Raw genomic sequence first — 19,521 nt, 5'->3', positions numbered from 1 at the left:
ACACAAGCATGTGGACAATTTCAACAGAAAGGAGGAGACCATGAAAATGAACAAAATCTGGCTAGCAGTATTAAAAAACTCTAAAATTACAACAGCACAACAACAGAGAGGAAACAAACAAGGACATCTAATCACCTCTCAACAAAAGTTTGCTCCCGTGACAGTGCCCGGACAGTGCCATTATATGCTAATCAAGGTGGTCAGTTGAAACATTCACGCCTAGCTCCAGCAGACAAGAGTCCTTTGTCTCACCCTGGTTATTCCACAGATATATAAACCCATTTTCCTAGTTCCAACAGACCTCACTACCTCTGAGGATGCTTGCCATAGATGCAGGCGAAATGTCAGGTGGGAATGCCTCTAGACCATGGCCATATAGCCCGAATAAACCTACAACAACCCAATGATTCCAGCCATGAAAGCCTTCGACAATATTTATTAAATATGGTTTTTCTGTGGTTGAACAGATAGTGATTATTGGATGGCATATGTTCTGTATCAGAAACTAGAGCTGATGTGGTCTATCCAGTGCAGTTTTCTGAATCAGCATCCCAAATAACCAAACCGAATCTAAAGTTGACCAAAAACTGATTAGTAACCCTTTGGTACTGATGTTGGAGAGTGGTCCCTGGTAAAAGTGGTCCCTGGTAAAAAAGAAAGAAAGAAAGAAAGAAAGAAAGAAAGAAAGAAAGAAAGAAAGGGACCCACTGCAATAGACTAATGATGCTGGATGGATTTGGCTAATGGGACAAATGGTAGAACATATCCGGGTGTCAATTCTACTATTGGCTGTGAAGGGATGATCGAACAGATCAGTGAAAATGCCAGACTGTCTCTCTGCTACATAACACCTGCCCTCACTTCCTTTCCCACCCAACAAAACCGGTGCAGTAACCCTTATAAAAGAAATGGGACACATTCCTACCAGAGACTCACAACCTGCTGCTCCTGGGGCTCCGATTCCCCAAGAACCCAGACTGGAAGAACATAGCATCTGCTATGATATTAATTTGTAGTGATATTAATGCTAAAGCAATAATGTGTGTCATTGTTCAGCACTGAAAGAACTTTTTGGGAGAACTGGAATAAGACAAATGTTGGCAAGAGTAAACTTTACTTACTTACTCCAAAAAATTGGGCGCCCTAGCAAATTTGTGAACATCCTGCGGCTCCTCCATGATGACATGATGGCAATAGTCTTGGACAACAGTGGCTCCCAAAGTGTCCCATTTAAGGTGGAATCAGGTGTCAAACAGGGATGTGTTATTGCCCCAACTTTATTCTCCATCCTCATCACTATGATACTTCATCTTGTTGACAGGAAGCTTCCCACAGGAGTGGAAATCATCTGTTGGACAGATGGCAAGCTATTTAACCTCAGCAGACTGAAAGCCAAAACCAAGGTTACAACAACATCTGTTATAGAACTCCAACATGCTGATGACAACATTGTCTGTGCGCATTCAAAAGAAGACTACAAGCAATTCTAAACACCTTCGCAGAAGCACACAAGAAGCTCGGCCTGTCACCGAACATCGAGAAAACCAAAGTGCTCTTCCAGCAGTCCCCAGTCAATCCCTCTCCAATGCCAGAAATACAGCTTAATGGTGTAACATTAGAAAATGTTTATCATTTCTGCTGCCTTGGCAGCCACCTCTCCACCAAAGTCAACATCGACACAGAAATACAGCACCGCCTGAGCTCTGCGAGTGCAGCATTTTCCCGAATGAAGCAGAGACTGTTTGAGGACAGGGACATCCGTAGGGATGCCAAGGGGCTTGTTTATAAAGCTATTGTCCTCCCAACCCTGCTATATGCCTGCGAGACGTGGACTGTCTACAGACGTCACATGCAACTCCTGGAACGATTCCATCAGTGCTGCCTCTGGAAAATCCTGCATATCTTTTGGGAAGACAGGCGGACAAATCTCAGTGTACTGGAAGAAGCAAAGACCACCAGCACTGAAGCCATAGTCCTCCACCATCAACTCTGCTGGAATGGCTACGTTGTCCAGATGCCCAACCACCAAAGCAGTTGCTCTACTCCAAACTCAAGAATGGAAAACAGAATGTTGGTGGGCAGGAAAAGAGATTTAAAGATGAGCTCAAAGCCAACCTTAAAAACTCTGATATAGACACTGAGAACTGGGAAGTCCTGTCCCTTGAGCGCTCCAGCTGGAGGTCAGCTGTGACCAGCAGTGCTGTAGAATTTGAAGAGGCACGAATGGAGGGTGAAAGAGAGAAACGTGCCAAGAGGAAGGCGCGTCAAGCCAACCCTGAACGAGACCACCTTCCACCTGGACACCGATGCTGCACAGTCCCCTACGGACCTACCTTTCCCCTTCCAATATACCTTCCCCTTCCAATATACCTTAAGTCATGACTCGCTCCTACCATCACATACTATTTCCCCTATACCACTGCGGAGCTTCCTTCACCATAGTAGCAGCATGTCAGGATGATATTCAACTAGTGAATTGTCCCGGTTTCCATTCCCACTGCAACTAAATGACAGTATACTTAATTCACTGTCTGCTCTAGACGCTACCACTTACAAGTTTCATAACATTAGCGATAATGAGAAACAATTACAAACAAATGTTCATGCTAAAATAAACATGTTAAGATCTTCTCTTTGCTTGCACAGAGTGTTAACTGTGTCTAACCCTTTTGGAAAATGGTAAGAGTAATGAGTGTAGTATTGCTAGAATACAATTTCCATTATTTCTGGTCATTGCCATGCTAGCTGGGATTGATGGGAACTGATGACTAACAACTGGTGGAACAGCTAGATACATCTGAGGCAGCCAACTACACAGCCCTTCTAGAAAAAACCTATTTTTTGAAGTTCTTATGCTAACTTAAATTATTCACTAGATTTAATAAATCAAAGAATGCTATTTATCCATCAATTTTCAAGAACTAGAAGCCCATGTCATTAGCTAGTGCTCCTAGGAAGGTGTTCCAAAGCAAAGCATTATGACTCAAAGTGGATTGCAATCAAAATGATTACACCATAGTTAAAAACAAACAAAAAGTCAACATTAAAATAGAACTAAACTACTGAAAATATTAAATCAACACAAAACAAACACTTAAAATAAGGAGCATTAAAAAGCAGTAGAATATAGAATATCATTATCCAAGTGGATGAGGTGGCTATAAGGAAATTAGACATCTTATTTCAACCTTAGCTCCCCATGAGATTCCAAGTCACCATGGTGGATGGGGTTTGATAAACCATAACCATGACATGATTAATCAAGAATGACAAGAGAGGGACTCTGAAGTGAAGTCACTATATACACATCAACAAAGTGATGCAGTGAGAGCAAATCTAGTGCAATTCTAGACCATTTTACCAGAGCCATATAATACCATATAATATAAAACATTATATTCTCCTTTGGTTGCAACTCACATGTCATATTGTATCTAGTCGTTTGGGGGGGGGGTATGCCTAGGAAAGTATGAATAAGATGCTATAGGATCTGCAAATCAAACATTAAAAGGATATGTTGAGGGAGCAGAGTATGTTTAACTTGGACAAATCATGACTGAGAGGATGATATACTTTATATACTTATGTATAAATTGAGGACAGGTTTTGGGGAAAAACTGTGGATTTTTATATGGCCTGTGGATAAGTTGAGGGTCATTAGGCAGAGAAGGGAAAGCACCAACACTGTCTTAGAAGGTCAGCCACTCTGGCTGTCACCACCACCACCACTTTTAAAAGAATATACACATAGCACATAATCTTCTGCTTCCAAATGTGATTAGACCTGCAATTGAGCTCCTGATAGTTAATCTAGAAAAAAGTATACCCCCACATTATGTATATGGATTAATCAAGGATTAAGATTTTGGAAGAAATGTGCAATGATACTAAGAAAAGTTAAGCTCCTCTTAATTTCAACTGATAGGTTTGCAGATGTGACTGGTGGAAATTATTATTATTTATTATTATTAACTTTATTTGTACCCCGCTAGCATCTCCCGGAGGACTCGATGCGGCTTACACAGGCCGAAGCCTCAACACAATACAGTAGAAAGTATAACATCACAACAACAAGGCAAATCAAACAATAAGCAAAATAACATAACACCACAATACTAAGCAAGTCAAGCAATAAGCAGAATAACAACAAAGACAGTACATCAGGACATTATTAAAAACTGGTTCGGCCGGCGCACTGGGGTACAAGGGTTAAAAGTGCTGAATGGCAGGAGGCACGTAGGGTTAAAAGTGCGATGTGCAGTGACAATTTGTTATGCTAAGGTGCTACTAGGGCTTGGGTGGGGATTCCTAGTCTGGGAAGGCACAACGGAACAGCCAAGTTTTTAGGTTCCTTCTGAAGACGGCTAGAGTGGGGGCTTGTCTGAGCTCTTTTGGGAGGGCGTTCCAAAGTCGGGGGGCCGCCACAGAGAAGGCCCTGTCACGTGTCCCCACCAAGCGCGCTTGCAACGTGGGTGGGATCACGAGCAGGGCCTCCCCAGATGACCGGAGCGAGCGTGTGGGTTCGTAGATGGTGATGCGGTCACGCAGGTAGGGTGGTCCCAAACCGTTCAGGGCTTTGTAGGTGAGCACCTGCACCTTGAATTGGGCTCGGAAAATAAATGGCAGCCAGTGGAGCTCCTTGAACAAGAGGGTTGACCTCTCTTGATAATGAGCTCCAGTTAGCATCCTGGCTGCTGCCCGCTGGACCAATTGTAGTTTCCGAGCTGTCTTCAAGGGCAGCCCCACGTAGAGCGCATTGCAGTAATCCATTCTAGAGGTGACCAAGGCGTGGACCACCCCGGCCAGATCCGCCTTCACGAGGTACGGTCGCAGCTGGCGCACAAGTCTCAGTTGTGCAAAGGCCCTCCCGGATACCGCCGACACCTGGGCCTCAAGTGTAAGCGAAGAATCCAGGAGGACACCCAAACTGCGGACCTGTGGCTTCAGGGGGAGTGTAACCCCGTCCAACACAGGTTGCCACCCTATACCCCGATCTGGTTTGCGATCGACCAGGAGGACCTCTGTCTTATCGGGATTGATCTTCAGCTTGTTCTTCCTCATCCAGATCGACACAGCGGCCAGGCACTCGTCTAGGACCCGAGAAGCCTCCTTGGAGTTAGGTGGAAAAGAGTAGTAGAGTTGTGTGTCATCCGCGTAGAGATGGCACCCAACTCCAAAACTCCGGATGACCTCTCCCAGCGGTTTCATGTAGATGTTAAAAAGCATGGGCGACAGAATAGAGCCTTGCGGGACCCCACAGGTCAAAGGCCAGGGGTCAGAGCAGGCGTCTCCCAGCTTCACCATCTGAGTTCGTCCCTCCAGGAAGGACTGGAGCCACGACAGAACCGTGCCCCCAAGGCCCATCCCGGAGAGACGACCCAGAAGGATACCATGATCGATGGTATCGAAAGCCGCTGAGATGTCCAAGAGAACCAGCAGGGTCACACTCCCCCTGTCCAGCTCTCTGCGGAGGTCATCCACCAAGGCGACCAAGGCTGTCTCGGTGCCATGACCAGGCCTGAAACCAGACTGTGAGTGATCTAGGTAGTTGGTATCGTCCAGGAAACCCTGAAGCTGAGAGGCGACCACCCTCTCCAGCACCTTACCCAAAAAGGGGAGGTTGGAGATCGGCCTGTAGTTATTCAGCACCGTGGAGTCAAGGGAAGCTTTTTTGATAAGTGGACGGACCACGGCCTGCTTCAAATTGGATGGAAAAATGCCTTGCTCCAGCGATGCGTTGACAATCAGTACAAACCAATCAAGCAACCCCCCTCTGGCTGATTTAATGAGCCAAGATGGACATGGGTCTAGAGATGAGGTGGTCGCTCTCACAGCCCCAAGAATCTCCTCCACTGTTTCAGGGAGAACAAGCCTAAAAGAATCCCATAAAACTGGACAAGCAGGTGCCTCCGTCACCTCTTCTGGCACTGCGATGGAATTGGAGTCGAGCTCGAGGCGTATCTGGGCGACTTTATCTGCAAAATGGTGTGCGAAATCGCGACACCGAGCTGCGGGGTCATCAGGGACCTCCTCCACCGCAGGTGGGTGGAGGAGTTCTCCCACGACCCGAAACAGCTCCGATGATCTATTTGCTGCAGATGCTATACGAGCGGTCGTGAATGACTTCCTGGCCACCCGTATGGCCACGGAGTATGCCTTAAGAGAGGCTCTAGCCCGTGTTCGATCAGATACATCTCGAGATTTCCTCCATTTGCGCTCTAGCCCCCTTCTCGTATGCTTCATCACAGCCAGCTCCTCGGTGAACCAAGGAGATGGCCTGTCACGACGCAACGAGATGGGGCGTTCGGGTGCGATCGTATCTAACGCCCTGGCCATCTCCCCGTTATAGAGAGTTACCAAGGCGTCGATAGAATCGCCAGGCTCCAAGGCAGGAAGAACCCTAAGATTCCTCAGGAATCCGTCCGGATCCATCAGTCTCCTAGGGCGGACCATCTTAATTTGTCCTCCACCCCTGCGGAGGTTTAGGGTCGCAGTAAGTCTAAATGTGATCAGATGATGGTCAGACCATGACACTGGAAGGATGTTTTGATCTTCCACTCTGATCAATTCATCGTCCGCCACAAAGACAAGGTCGAGAGTGTGCCCAGCTTGATGCGTGGGGCCGGATATTATCTGTGACAGTCCTATGGCCGTCATGGTGGCCATAAAGTCCTGAGCTGCGCCAGATAAAGTGGTCTCGGCGTGGATGTTAAAGTCTCCCAGCACCACCAGGCGCTGGGAGACCAAGGCCGAATTAGAGACCACTTCCGCTAACTCAGACAGGGAAGCTGCCGGATCTCGGGGTGGGCGATACACCAGCAGGAACCCCACACTGTCACGGCTCCCCACCTTCAAGTGGACGCACTCAAACCCAGAAGCCTGCGGGACAACGCATCTGGTCACGGCGATGGATTGCCGGAAGACCACTGCGACCCCTCCTCCCCGCCCCCCTTGTCTGGCCTGTTGATGCACTCCAAAACCTGGAGGACACAGCTGGGAAAGGTTTACACCCCCCACCTCGTCCAACCAGGTCTCGGTAATGCATGCCAGATCCGCCCTCTCATCCAGGATCAAGTCCTGGATGGCCGCGGTCTTACCATTAACGGATCTGGCATTAATCAACAGGACGTTAAGACCAAGGGGGCTGCCAAGGAGCCTACCACTACCCACCTTTTCCAGGGTCGCAAAGACTCTGTTGCGCTTCTCCCTGGGATGTTTGTGATCCGCAAATCTCCTTCCCCACACGACTCGGATAGCACCCCCCTTCTCTGGAACCTTCCCCCCCCCCCCCCCGCCCGACCAGAATCTAGTCAGCTCTCCGGGGAGGAAGTTGGGCTGGGAAATAATCTCCCTTGGGCATTTGGTATGGATGACTCTGATGTTGAGGTGGACAGAGAGGTATCAAGGGAGCTAAGTGGGCTGAATAAAGGGAGTGTTCTCGAGCGGAGATGTGTGACTGGCTGAGTGGAGGCGACTGGGGCAGATGGGGTCTCAAAATTATACGAACCAGGAGGGGGGGCCGTAACTGGTGAGCTAGTTGTGGAGTTCGCCCGGGGGCCAGGTGGAGTATGGTGGGACAAAGCCCCAGGATCGAACAAAGCCCCAGGATCGAACAAGGGGCGAATGTGAGGATCTACAACTACCCTCCTAATAGTGATGCCCCATTTCTTTAGGCCAGGTTGTTTAGCCATTAGCTCACCAAGCCAAGTGCTGTCTTCTGATGAAATTTGAAGACGGGTGGAGTGGTCAGTGGATTGATAATCCCTCCACAACCACACTATGGCTTTTAATCTTATATCCTGTGGTCTTTTACCTAGGATTTGGGCCAGGGAATTGCAGACTGCCCTCCTGGAGGTCCATCTGCCTCTGTTTATCATTAGATCGGCAATGTCCACTGCAAAACTGTCCGTGGAAAGATGTTGATTCCAATCATAAAGTGCAGTGGGCTGATCCATGTGGCCAGATGTTGTGTTATTGGCCGTTCTCTGAGTAGCCAACCCAAACCGCTGCCACTCCCAGATGTTTCCATTCCTATGTACGCCCGGAAGTTCTCCTTTTCCCTCAGATGTCTCATCTATAGTCCCTCCCTCCCTCCCTCCTTCCGCCTTAAGTTCCGAATGCTCTAAAGTGCTTTCCTCCCCATTCCGGCACAAGTCCTTAGCTAAGTCTGCACAGAGAGAGTCTTCAGTCTTTGGAGGGTTAGATTGCACAGTGATTCCTGAGAAGGAGGCAAAGCCTCTAAGGAGATGGTCCATTTTCTCGTTCAAAAACCTGAGCTGGAACAACACATGGTTGAACGAGTCCCTCAGGAGGTCGTAAAAGTGCAAAATGTCATTTTTCGGATAAGGGTCCGCTGTAGCCATTCCTATGTCAAAAAATTCACTCTCTCACCACTAGCACCAGACACTCTTATCACTACTCGCTCACTCCTACTTACAACACAATCAGTCAATCCACAAACATTCCACAACTCCCATACTCTTCACATCCTCCCACATTTCTCTCAGCACACTAAAACCAAACTTATACACTCTCTCACCCACACCGCTATCATCCACACCTTCCTATAATTCGCTACTATCACGGACAACTCATACGCTCTCCTAGGGCTTCTTCACTCACACCATCTCATGCAATCCTGTCCTCTCCTATCAATACTCCTAATTACTCCTCACACCTCCTGTTATTATCAGCAATTAAAAACATATAACATATAGCTAACTAAATAAAAATAGTACATATAACATTCAGCTAACTATAACTATAATTTAGTAACTAAAATAACAACTAAGCAAAGGGAAAGTAGGAAAAATAAAATAAAAGACAGATGAGAGAAAGAGTCAGATGGCGGCGGCAAAATCCTGCTTTCAGGCAGCCTGAGGAGTTTGCAGCTCCTTTCCGATGCAGGGTCTGATGAACGGCTTCCTGGGCTTCACCCTCCCGGATGGCAAGGGAGGGGGACGGCAGCAACACCAACGCGGCCTGGCGCTTCTCCACCGCCCCTCTTGGTGGTCTGAGGGGCCCGGCAGCAGCTCCAGCGCGGCTTGGGGCTTCTCCGCGGCCCCTCCCGATGGAGTGAGGGGCCGGGCAGCCGCGGGTCGCCGAACTTCTTCCCTCCTGGATGGAGGGGAGGGGGCGGCAGCAGCTCCGGCGCGGCTTGAGGCTTCTCCGCGGCCCCTCCCGATGGACTGAGGGGCCGGGCAGCCGCGGATCGCCGGTCTTCCTCCCACCCGGATGGGGGGAGGGGGCGGCAGCTGCTCCGGAGCGGCTTGGGGCTTCTCCGCGGCCCCTCCTGATGGACTGAGGGGCCGGGTAGTCTGCGGTTCGCCGGTCTCCTTCCCTCCCAGATGGATGGGAGGGGGCAACAGCAGCTCTGGGCAGCTTGGCGCTTCTCCGGCCCCTGCAGGTGGTTTACGAGGCCGGATGGGCCGCGGCTTTTCTTTGCCCTCTCCCGGATGGCAATGGAGGGCGGCGCGGCCTAGTGCTCTTCCACAGGCCTTCCCGGTGGTCGGAGGCCTACTCCGCTAAACGGTGCCCACAGCAGAAATGGTAGGTTGGTCCGATGCCCTGCACAATCAGGGAGCTTTCTCATCAGAAATTGCAGCAGGAAAGAGGCTGGAGGCTGAGGATTCCAGCTGATTATGATTTGGACCCGCAGATGTTACTCGGGAAATGAGAGACAAGACCTTCTCAGTGGTGGGCCCTTGTCTGTGGAACTCCCTCCCCAGTAATATTAAAGCAGCTCCCTCTCACCTGGCGTCTCACTATGTTTTGTGTATATTGTTTTATATGCTTTGATGGTTTATATTTTACTGTTATGTTGTTTATTTGATTGCAATTTGTATTGTTATATTGTAATTTTTGTTCGGGCTTGGCCCCATGTAAGCCGCTCTGAATCCCCTTTGGGGAGATGGTGGCGGGGTACAAATAAAGTTGTTTATTATTATTATTATTATTATTATTATTATTATTCAGAAGGAAAGTGAAAACCTGGTTCTGGAGTCAAGCCTTTGGAGTACAATAATAGCTATGGAATTATGTGCAATGACTTTTGGAACAGCCCTGGATTACGATTGTGGATGGTGTGATTTTTAATAGTGATTGTAATGTTTTATATGTTTTTAATGTGCATATGTTTTTATATGTTTTTATATGTTTTATATGTTTTTAATGTGCATTTTAATTCTTTAACTTAAAGTATTGTAACTATTTATTGTTCAAAGTCAGTGAACAATTGCCATATGTAAAGCCGCCTTGAGTCCCCTTCCGGGTAGAGAAAGACGGGATACAAATAGAGTAAATAAATAAATAGATCACCAGAATGAAGCATTAACCAAGTGATGCAATAATGGCTTCTCTTGACAAAATTCTGATTATTATCAACACTATCATATTATGCACTTTGAACACAAACCACAAAAAGTTATCATTGCAAAGGGATACAAATTTTCCATTCAGAAGGCAACTGTCTGCTAATGACATACACATGTATAAGTGTGACTTATGTGCATGTGTGGCTTTTTTATGGTGCATCTATTTAAATCCTATTTTAAGACGGGGAGAAGAGGGCTGCAAAGCAAATCAGACAATGAAGTCAAAGTCAATCTAGGCTCTGTCTATGAGCTCACCTGCATTTTCTCCCAGCAGCAAACTGTTGTTATTCACTGGATAAACTGTCTTATCCACCCTCCACCCCCATGGGTAAATAGCAGTAGCAACTTGACAACTTTCAGGATAGGCTTTCACAATTCAAGAGAAACAAAAATCTGCTTTTACCATTTGTGACCCTTTCTTGCCTGATAAATTTTTACATGATTCCAGGTGTACAGGTATATAAAACAGGTACAAAACTCAAACATTTACTGAAAATAAACAAGCATTTGCAAGGCTTGCTAAACAAGCTGGTTTTCCTTTCTGTAAAGTACAACTGAAGCATTTTCTGCAGATTCCTCAGAAAACACTGTAGATCATTGATAAGAGAATTGTGTAAATGGGTCGCATTTAGAAACCATATTGTTGCCAAATTTTTGTGAGCTAAAAGGTCTCCTTTCGGGGTCAGAACTCACAGTTTACGAAGCAGTGACCTACAGCAAAACCGTCATCAGAGCTTCAGTCACTAATGTTCCCATGTTAACATGGCTAAAATGGCTAATTATTTTAACCCCCCCCCCCCCCCCCCCGTGTTTCAGATTATTAACAGATAAATCAGGTTTGCAACTGAAAACATTTGGAGAAATTTTAAAAAAAATAATAGTGAGCCCTTAAAACATCTTGCAACTGAAGAGCACCAGCTTCTATCTCATAGTTCCTGAACATGCTCATCTGAATTAAGGTAGACACCCAATTTCATTAAATCATTCTATGTTTTTGCTTCTTGTCAGCAACCAGCCCCTGAAGGAAAATATGTTCACCAAGCAGAATCGTTGACAGATGGTACAACATCCACCCACCTCTTCTTGAAATCTACAGGGACAAAATTTAAGGACTTTCAAAACCCTCCCAAACAAAACCTTCCCTAAGACAGTTCTATAATGGTTAAACAGAAATTAAAATAAATTAAAATTAATAATCTGCTTTCTTCTAATACAACATAGTTTGTTTTTTTTTGCTACTAAATATTTTAAAATAGATGGGATCAATTTGATTTGTTTTTAATTAAATGCAATGAAAAGCTGCAGCAGGTGCATCTGATGGAATCCCAGTGCCTATGATTATGGTATTATGATCATAAATTGTATTTTCTCCCACAAGGTTCTTTTTTTCTCTCCAGCTGCCATTAACACTGGTTAACAATGGAGAGGAAGGAGAGGTCAGTAATGAATTACATTGCCTGTAGTTTTTGAAAGAAACAGTGATTATACATTCCTTCTTATAATTTTATTAAACTGCACTGAATTTTATTCTGTTAATTTATAATCTCTTTGTGTGTTTGTGTGTTTGTTTTCAAGTTTCCTGTTGACATATGGGAATCCCATGGATTTCATTTTACTAGGCACAGAATCCTCAGGAGTGTTTTTGTCAGTTCCTTCCTCTGAAATATAGCCTACAGCAACATATACATGTATTTTTACTTATATAGCACAATTATTAAAGAAATACCAATTTATCAGATTTTTTTAGGTTTTCCCCTTCTAAACTGCAGTTTGCCTATTCTTGTTATTTACACTCGTGTTTAGAGATGAACATGATTTAACTTTACTAGAAGTACAATCCTGTACATTGTTTCTTCTCAGCCATCCCATTCTCTTCAACAGAGTTTACTCCTTTGCTGGTACAATCATAAATAAACTCTAAATGCATCACTGAACTTTAAAACAGTAAGGCAGTGGGTCTCGACCTGGGGTCCCCAGATATTTTTGGTCTTCAACTCCCAGAAATCCTAACAGCTGGTAAACTGGTTGGGATTTCTGGGAGTTGTAGGCCAAAAACATCTGGGGACCCCAGGTTGAGAACCACTGCAGTAAGGCACAACACATGATTTGTTGCTCGTGATCAGTTGAGACATGAAGACCATGGTAGTTTAGCCAGTCTTTCTAATCCCAAAATATAGCATATTTTAGGCTACCTTTAAAGAACAACCTTGACATTCATGTCTTTTCTGAATCCCTATCTGCACAGTTTGAGAATTGTGCTTTGAGCATCTGACTTTAACAGATGATAGCTTTAGTTAATTACTTAATGTTACATATATTAATATGTTTATTATTTGTCTTTTTATACCACTTTGAGATGTCACTGGAGAGCTTAAATTATTCAAAATGATGTTGACATTCAGTACAACCAGAAATTTGGTAATTAATTTATGATGATTTTTATGCTGAATATGATTGATAATGGACAACAACACAGTGAAACAGAAACATTTTGTAGCACTATTCCACAAGGCACTTGCTCATTTTGTATTGTCTCGATGGAATGCAAGAGTCTTCGAAACAGTAATCTGAAAGCAAACAATGGTGCTTTCAGAATACAATCTTGCCTAACAATTGAACCGGCCACTTCTAATCAACCTGTGTCCAAATGAAAATCTCTGTTCTCTTTTTGAACACTGTCATCAACTTCATTTCATCATAGGTTTAGCAAAACAACTCTTACAACAATGGTGTCTCTAATTTCATCTCACAAATTATCTTCAATTGTCAAAGTATACACTGCCTTTTGTCAAGTTTTCAGGCAATATAAACTGTTGTGATTTACTGATTTATTTTGCCATATCCTTTCTAGACTACTGTTTCATTTGTTATTACTTAGGAACATGAATATTTAAGTGGTAAGGTGCTTTTCCAGCAACCGAGAAAACAAATGGATAAAAATGCTGAAATATAAAAATGTTGCAAGAAGTAACCCATAACATTGCTGAAATCATGTCCCAAGATTTCCTACGACTGCTGTTTTCACAATATGTCAAATTATCATTGTTAGGCATATATACAAATAAACATAGCAACAACACAAACTATAAAATGTGCTGTGCTGCTTTAATCATATGCAATATTCTTTTTTTTTTAGTTTACATCCAGGAAATAACATCTTACAAAAATGTTTATTCTACTGCCATTTATTCCTTAAATAAAATAGACACAAAGGACAGAAATGACAGTAAGTTGTCACACATCAGAGATATTAATGTCCAAAAATGGTCTGGCACTAAAAAAAAGTCTGTATTCAAAAGATTTGATTGTTACAAATATGCAGATATATCTGTATTAATGACCTCGTGATATCCAAATATGTCTATCTTTTTTCACCCCTTCATACTGACATACACAACAAGACCAAACACAACATAACACAACATACTTAAAAGTGACTTCCATTCTGATTCCCAATGGGTTATCAATCTGTGTCCTCCGTTCTCCCTTATCAAGTATTGTTGGACTACAGTTGTATTCAACCCCTCATAACCCCCCTACCCCATTTCCCTGCGTCTCCATGCTATCTTAATATGTGTTTGAAAATTTAATAAAGATTATTTTTTTAAAAAGATTTGATTGTTGAGGACATGTTTCTATGCTGAATTTTATAACGGTCAGGCAAAGTTTAAAAAATGTGCTTGTTAGTTTGTTTTCTATCCTGCTTTTTCGTGAATAAGACTCCATTCCACTTAACATCACCACAAATTATAGTACTGTAGATATGAATTAAGATATGTAGCAAAACTTAAGCTTGATAATGCATAGAACTTTTTAAAATCAACACATTCATATTTTCAAACTAATACAATTTGGCTCTCAACTTTCACAAAAATGCATATCTTAAATCTTTTACCCCCCGCCCGCATGCTTCAGAATACCTGGCTTCTCTCCTTCCACTCCGTTACCCCATCTCCTTCCCCCTTGCTATGTGAGTAATGAATGAGCAAGGGATCTTCCATTCCCTACTCCCATCCTTTTCCCCTTTCCACTTGAGTGAACGAGCAAAGGAATATGTAAGTTCTCCCTACTACTATTTCCCCATTCCATCTTCTTCCTCCATCCCACTCAAGCAAAGGAGCATGCTCCTCCCTGAGAAAGTGAGTGCATAGCTGTGTCCACATGCCACTCCCCCCTTATATACAAAATGAGTTTAGAACCATTATTTTTCTTGATCAACCAAGCCTAGTAGCTAGCCTTTGTACACCACTTGGTATGGAATGTAGCTTTAGGCACTTTAAAAACCAAAAACAAAAAGCTGGAATAAAGCTGGAATCTTCTTCTGGCCGGAAAACCTTTTGAAAGAACTCTGGCACCCACCAAACTTAAAAGCAATGTTAAGCCCTTGGTTTATTTCAGGGATCTTCTGGCTAGATTGTGCTGGATTCACACTCAGGCCTGTGCACTGAGGTAACACTGAAAGGAATTTCCTTAAAATATACGCTGCCACCATTAAACCTTTGACTTCTTCAGTAAATTGTTTTTAAAACTTCTTACACAGAGGCACATGTGAGGCATATGTTGTGAGCAATAAAACAATGATGTTTATTTAAAAGAACTTGAACAAAACAGGTATTAAGGTTTGAAATATTGTCATAAAAGCGTGTGGTTTCTTTAAGCAGTTCAACTTTTAGTTAGAAGTAACACTCCTTTCTCCCTCCAGACATTACTGACAGGATTTCTTCTCTGAAAGTAACCCCAAACTCCACACAGACAGCCCTTTTCCTCTGGGATTTGTTTCTCCACTTCCCAGCTACCTTCCCTAATAGCTGTAATTTTCCCACTAGCTATCTCTGCTAGCCAACTGACCACTTCAGGCCTCTCTCACTAATCTCTCCTACACTCCCAAACTCCTAGCCCCTTCTCCTTTCACCCCAGATTCAATCTCCCCTGACAGGGTTTTTAAAACATTCCCTAAAAGTAATTTTTTTCTTTTATAAGTTAAGCTCCGCCCAATCTCTCCCAGCCAATCACCAACTCCTTTCATTTCCCTCCAAGCACCCAAGCTCGCCCCCTTCAGGAAATGAGACCCTAAAATGGATGCCCCCGGCATCCTGGGCCCACCTTCCCAGGCTTTTCCTAGCCTAACAGGTAGGGAATTCACTACACATGGTAATTTACTAGGGGAAATTCCCTTAAAAACAGAACTAAGTAAATGAAAAACATTTCCTAACTTTATAGGCATCCTGATCTTTGCACCAAGGACCACGATTATTTATATCAACACGGTCATATCTTGACAGTATTTGTAATGGGTTATGCCTATAAGCATTATTGTCAAACCAATGCCTCCCCGCACAGTGCTAAAGAACAATAATTAGAATGAAACATTCTAATTAGAATGAATACAACTCTGCCATTAATTGCCTATTATCAGTGAAGATACCCGAGGCATTTTTCAGAAGCAAAAGACTGTAAGTAGCTGATTCCACAGGTGTTCATTTATGGCCATCGCAGCAGCAGTAGTTGCTGCTGTTACTTTTTTCCCAGTCTAGGATTCAAGGAAACTTACAAAAATTAAAACAAGTACAACTAAAAAAATAAAATCATACAGAAAATGAAAAATACAATTCATCTACCAACAAAATTAAAAGCAGCTTGAATGAAAACTGGCAACACATTGTACAAGCTTCACACTCCTTGAGCAATTGGTTTTCAAAATTGTGTCAAAACAAGAACATTTCCATGCGCAGTGGGTAAAATTGTGAGTGTATATGTGTGTATATATATATATATATACATACACACACATATGTGTGTGTGTGTGTGTGTGTGTGTATGTGCTGGATCTAGGCACTAGACTCCTATTGATGCAAGACAAAATCCCATATTTGTATATTGTGAATGTATATATGTGTGTGTGTGTGTGTGTGTGTATACATATATATATACACACACACACATATGTGTGTGTGTGTGTGTGTGTGTGTGTATGTGCTGGATCTAGGCACTAGACTCCTACTGATGCACATAATCCATATGTGGAGCCCCCGGTGGCGCAGTGGGTTAAACCCCTGTGCCGGCACTGAAGACCGACAGGTCGCAGGTTCGAATCCAGGGGGAGGTGGATGAGCTCCCTCTATCAGCTCCAGCTCCTCATGCGGGGACATGAGAGAAGCCTCCCAGAAGGATGATAAAAACATTAAATCATCTGGGCGTCCCCTGGGCAACGTCCTTGCAGACGGCCAATTCTCTCCCACCAGAAGCGACTTGCAGTCTCTCAAGTCGCTCCTGACACGACAACAACAACAACAACAATAATAATCTCACAGATACTTTTTGTTTCTTTTGATGAGACAGCATTTATGCTTTATTTATATTTTGCACACATACATACTTCCCTGGATGAAAATACACATTTTTTTTCCAAATTACTCAGAAGCATCGAGTATTGTAATCTCAAGTATGTTTTAAGATTATGAAAATTTTTATATGGAAAACAAATCACCTGAGTACATTATATTGCTGCACCGAGATGATAACAGAAACAGTATCATTCATAAGATCAATATGATTAATCCATCCTATCCATTCTATCTCAAACATAAAGCTCATTGAGCTGGATGCCCAATTAAAAATCATATCTCCCATTTTTCTGCACAGGCAACAAGACTGCTGAGACTTTACATATAGATAAAGATGCTGAAGCACAGTCTTCAATCCAGCTTTAAAGTGATAAAAATTTAACAAGTTGCCCTGAGAAGCCTCCAGTGATTTGCACTCTGAAATCCTCAAGTCTCATATTCTTGCCCTCAATTAAAAAGCGAGAGCAAAGTAAGTGGCAAAGACATCAAAGACATCGCAGAGATTAGAGAAATGTAGGATAACTCCCTTATGTGATGGTTTAACAAACCACCTAATCAAGTAATGCATTCAGCAGCACACACTCAATCATCCATACAAAAAGGTTTAACCATGAAATCAAAGAGGAAAGGAAATGTTCAGGATGACCTTTATCCGCCAGCAACTACAAGGAGAACAACAGCATCTATATTTAATCCAATTGTCAACTGCACACTATGACCGAGGAGCATTGCAAAACTCCTCATTGCCACATTACTTCCCCATAGAGCAGAAGTGCATTGTAATGGAAATGGGCTGCACAGAAAAGACAAGCATACTAAAAAGAGAAAATGTAGACTTCAGGCTGTTATTACCAAGTCTTCAAAAGGCTCTCTCTCTCTCGTTCACTCATTCAGGTGTCTATGTGTGTGACTGTATCTTCAGGTTGCTGGTTGATTTGTGGAAATTATTATTCTTGATAAAAAAACAAATTTAGCTCTAATCAGTTGTGACAGGGTATAACTCTAAAGGACTAAATGTAACCCCCCTCAAAAACAAAAACTCACCAAACTCCTATCCATTCACTGACATACAAATATTGCTGCTGACAGTAAGTTAGCACTAAGTGGCAGCAAACTCCTGAAAGTGTGCCCTGCAATCTTGCACTGAGATCCAGAATTGAACTACAATTGAGCATCCCATGGCTGCTTTCCTTTTCAGATGTGAATAATTGTATGAAATTTGCAATGGCAATACCATCTATCCAGTCAGCAACCCTTCAAAAATAGGCCAGATTCTGCGAAATACACCTAGAATAGCTCCTTAGTGGAGTTTCTTCTCAAGCTCGTGATATAAGCAAGCAAATTTTTGATGGTCAAGAAATTCTGCTTGAGAAACACACTTTGGAAGAAATAGCATTTTCTAACAGGAGATGTAAAAAGTGTCAAAAAGCTGCTGAATCACCCAAAAACGCAGATGTTTGATGCTGAGCCCTAGCCACTAGAATAGCATTAAATACATGTGCAAAGGCTGTTTACATGGAGTGACCTATACAAAACCCTGACTGAAATGAGTTGAGGGGATCATGTGTAGTCAGATATTACATCAAATGGGAAAGGGCAGTTCTTCAAAATTTTGGAAAGAAATGGAAAAAGGGACACAGAGTGTCAGGTAGACCAAAGAGAAAGAACCAGAATCGGGATTTGTTAAAAAAAACCAAAAAAACGGAAAACCCAAATAGCATGCTTAAAACAGTCCAAGAAAATTATCCTTAAAAACTCCTTCAGCTCATATGGCAAACATGGGAATTGGAATTCTGAGTTGGGTTGTTTGGAAGCAATCAACAGTCAACTAGGTTCAACCACCTTTCCTCAGACTTTATGTATTTTTTGGTCCTTATATTGCTAGAGAAGGGGAAGCTACTACGAAGCACATACTAACTTGATGATTTACTAAAATGATCCCCAAAATCCATAAAATAGTGATATCATATTAGGCAAAGTAAAAAAGCATCAAATACAATTATGCAAGTTTAAAAGGCCTTTTAACTGGCTTAATAATGGAATTACTGTCTTTCACATTTTTGAAGTTGTTGTATTTTGCAATACAGCCAACCTGTCTACCCCTGATTATGTTTGATGGTTTACTGTGAGTGGTAATTTCTTACAGCTACGATACAAAGGCAGATTGCAAAGAAAAAATGCAAAATTGGAATATATTTCCAAACCCCAGTTCATTGATAGTGGGTTTAACAGAAATAATGGTTTCCTGGCACACAACACATATTATAACACTAGCCAATACCCAAGTCTCGTGAGGTGTCTCTTGGCCAGTGCATCACATCTCCTTCCTAGCATCATCACTACATTCCAATATCTCTCCTCCCTATTCATATGGCTATCTACTCATTCTGCTTTAGGCAACAGTTTTCCTTCTGCCTTTGTCCCCCATGACCATTATTAAAATTTTACTCGCTGCTCCATCAACATATCCACAATTTTTGCAACTTTGTTGCTATTCACACATATGACCTGCTCATTTGGAGCTATACAAGTCTGTCCTTAGGCATGCCATTTCGTGCATTACATGCTGTATACTTACATTTATGAAAACTTGTGCTACAATTTCTTTCTGTCCGTCTCAAAGCTTCTACAAGATCCCGTTGCACACTGATTCAGAATAACATGGCTATCCCTTTGAATTCTACACTTAGAAATAGACATTGTCCTGTAAAATTTGAGCACTCCTGGTAACTGTTGATATTTGGACCTGGTTTAGAGCTGAATACAGGAGTACCCCCAAACGGCAAACTTGCATTTGTAGGGGG

The 19,521-nt window shown here is 43.1% G+C and overlaps 1 protein-coding gene across 4 annotated transcripts in view; it reads right to left on the bottom strand.

The window, feature by feature from the left end:
- Positions 1-19,521, bottom strand: part of PTK2 (protein tyrosine kinase 2) — a 261,253-nt gene that overhangs the window by 183,607 nt on the left and 58,125 nt on the right. The window lies entirely within an intron of this gene.

The sequence above is a fragment of the Anolis sagrei genome, chromosome 4, assembly GCF_037176765.1.
Source record: "Anolis sagrei isolate rAnoSag1 chromosome 4, rAnoSag1.mat, whole genome shotgun sequence".
Classification (NCBI taxonomy): domain Eukaryota; kingdom Metazoa; phylum Chordata; class Lepidosauria; order Squamata; family Dactyloidae; genus Anolis; species Anolis sagrei.
This window is presented reverse-complemented; position numbering and strand designations above follow the sequence as displayed.